Source organism: Macrobrachium nipponense, chromosome 13 (genome assembly GCF_015104395.2).
Source record: "Macrobrachium nipponense isolate FS-2020 chromosome 13, ASM1510439v2, whole genome shotgun sequence".
NCBI classification, from domain to species: Eukaryota; Metazoa; Arthropoda; class Malacostraca; order Decapoda; family Palaemonidae; genus Macrobrachium; species Macrobrachium nipponense.
The window spans coordinates 5,676,868-5,679,367 of record NC_087206.1 but is presented as its reverse complement, the minus strand read 5'-3'; the positions used below and the strand labels follow the sequence as shown (position 1 = coordinate 5,679,367).

Here is a 2,500-nt window from a genome sequence, read left to right as displayed (position 1 = left end):
GATTTCGTGACATTTCCCTGTTACCCTGCAGACCCAGGTTGCTGGCTGAATTACCCTATGCATAGGGTAATTACCCCACGGTTAGCAACACTGCTTCTAGGGAGGCAGAATGCAACCCCACCCTATAAATTCCACCCAGTCGAATTGGAGGACTGTGATAGACCATATATATACTATATACTATATATATAATATATATATATATATATATATAGTATATATATATAATATATATATACATAAATGATAATAATGTCAAGGCCATCATCTGTAGAATAGACAGACAACAGTATAGCATAAGAGCCCAAGATATTTATTTGCAAAATTCACCCGAAACGCTACTTAAAACGCAAGGGATACTTACTGGGCAGTCCTCACACCATTGTCCTGAGTACTGGCCTTCACAAACGCATTCGTTACACTGGCAGTTCCCGTTGTTTGAACAGATCTCATCAGTATCTGAGACGGAATTCATTAGACGTAAGGAATGTTTCAATAGTCGAGGATAGTACTGTTATACCCATACACTGTGCATTTTGTTGTTCGACTGGTTTGCCAATATATCAGCATGGCGTCTCTTTCTGGAGTTAAATAGTTCGGAAGTGTATTTACTCCCAAAATTACCAGTGGCCCTGACTTGAAATTCAATCTTCCAAGGAATATGGTGGTCATTAAGAATAAGTAAGAAGAGGCAAAGGGAAATATAGAAAGAAGAAGGAAGTATTATGGTTTCTCTTAAAACTGACGAAATTATTAAGCAGGTGTTAATAAATTATGTGAAATGATTAAGCAAGTGTAGACATCACCGAAACAGCCCCTCTTTCATCTCATGTGATTGGCTAACTATGCTCTGAGGTTCTGAAGAACCGGTGGTATCTTTATACATATGGAGGTAGGGACGGAGGTTGGTGGATGGAGGGGGCGGGACTCGGGCGGGCGTTGGGGATGGAGGGGGCGGACTAGGGACGGGGGTTGGGGGATAGAGGGGGCGGGGCTGGGGGACATTCTCGTATTTCTATACAGCGCAAATAGATCAATTTTCAGGTAGCTGTTACCAAGAGATCTGTTAAGAAATATGACTTGAACGAGGTTTGACTACGTGCTTTCAAGATCAACGTATTACGAGATGTTTTCCGGGTCTCTATTGAATCAACAGACTTTTTTTTTTTTTATTCAGAACATCGGTGCAACATTCTGTAAAGTGTTGCACCAATGAACTCCTTTTAAAATGACTGTGCACCTGTTTCTAGAAAATTATCACATGTCCCCCACACCGGAATCCTTCCAGATTTTATATTGTTCAAAAAGCTTTCCAACACCAGCTCCCCAAGAATTCTCCTGATCCTAAAAAAACCTTACATGGTCCCCGCAGAGGAGTAGGGTCGTCAGTGGACATCATGCGGTGAACTGTAGGCACTACTTAAGGGTCTTCGCAGCGTGCCTTCGGCCCTTAGCTGCAACCACTTTCGTTCCTTTTTCTGTACCTTCCGTCATATTCTCTTTCTCAATCCTACTTTCCATAGTGCAACTGCTTTGACGTTTTCCTCCGGTTACACCTTTCGAACCTTTTACTGCCATTTTCCATTTCAGCTTTACAATTTCAGCTTTATAATTTCGTCATTTTCATCGATGCCAAGAAACCATAATACTTCCTTCTTCTTCCTATGATTCCATTTGCCTCCTCTTACTTATTCCTAATGATCACCATATTCCTTGGAAGCTTGAATTTCAAGTCCATGATCCCTCTGGACGTGTTCAACTCAACTCAGCTCAAAACCTTAGAATGGCAAACCTGACGAATCTCACCTGGATTCACGCAGTCGTCATGAGAAACGTCACAGGTGCAGCTCTCTCCAGACCACCCAGGTTGGCAAAGGCACTTATCGCAGACGCATTCCCCGTGGCTTGGACCTCCGCACAGGAGGCCGTTGACTCGGCTGCACAGAAAGTTAGTGCATTCGCAAAACATACCGGAGATCACCTGAAATAGGATTATTATTATTATTATTATTATTATTATTATTATTATTATTATTATTATTATTATTATTATTATTATTATGTTACTTGGGAAGAAGACCCTCTCTGAAGCATACTTTATTAATTTTGATAACGTATTATTATTATTATTATTATTGTACTTAGGAAGCAGGACCCTCTCTCAAGCATACTTTATTAAAAGTAATGGCTACTTCAGCAGCGTTACACTTGTAGAGATTCTTCTCTATTTTGCGAATAGCGGCTTTTTCAGTGCTACTTAAACAGGCTAGTAGAGCGCCTATAGAGGTCATGGTAAAATACAGGGTCAAAATAGGTGTATCGTTCAGGATTTTCTAAATCCTGAACGATACCTATTTTGACCCTGTATTTTACCATGACCTCTATAGGCGCTCTACTAGCCTGTTTAAGTAGCACTGAAAAAGCCGCTATTCGCAAAATAGAGAAGAATCTCTACAAGTGTAACGCTGCTGAAGTAGCCATTACTTTAATAAAGTATTAT

General features: G+C 40.4%; 1 long non-coding RNA gene across 1 annotated transcript in view; it reads right to left on the bottom strand.

The window, feature by feature from the left end:
• Positions 1 to 2,500, bottom strand: part of LOC135225420 (uncharacterized) — a 10,448-nt gene that overhangs the window by 3,216 nt on the left and 4,732 nt on the right. The window contains exons 4-5 of the long non-coding RNA XR_010316946.1: positions 1,807 to 1,981; positions 365 to 459 (exon numbers count right to left, since the gene is read on the bottom strand). This is a non-coding gene — a long non-coding RNA (uncharacterized LOC135225420). The remainder of the gene's footprint in view (positions 1 to 364; positions 460 to 1,806; positions 1,982 to 2,500) is intronic.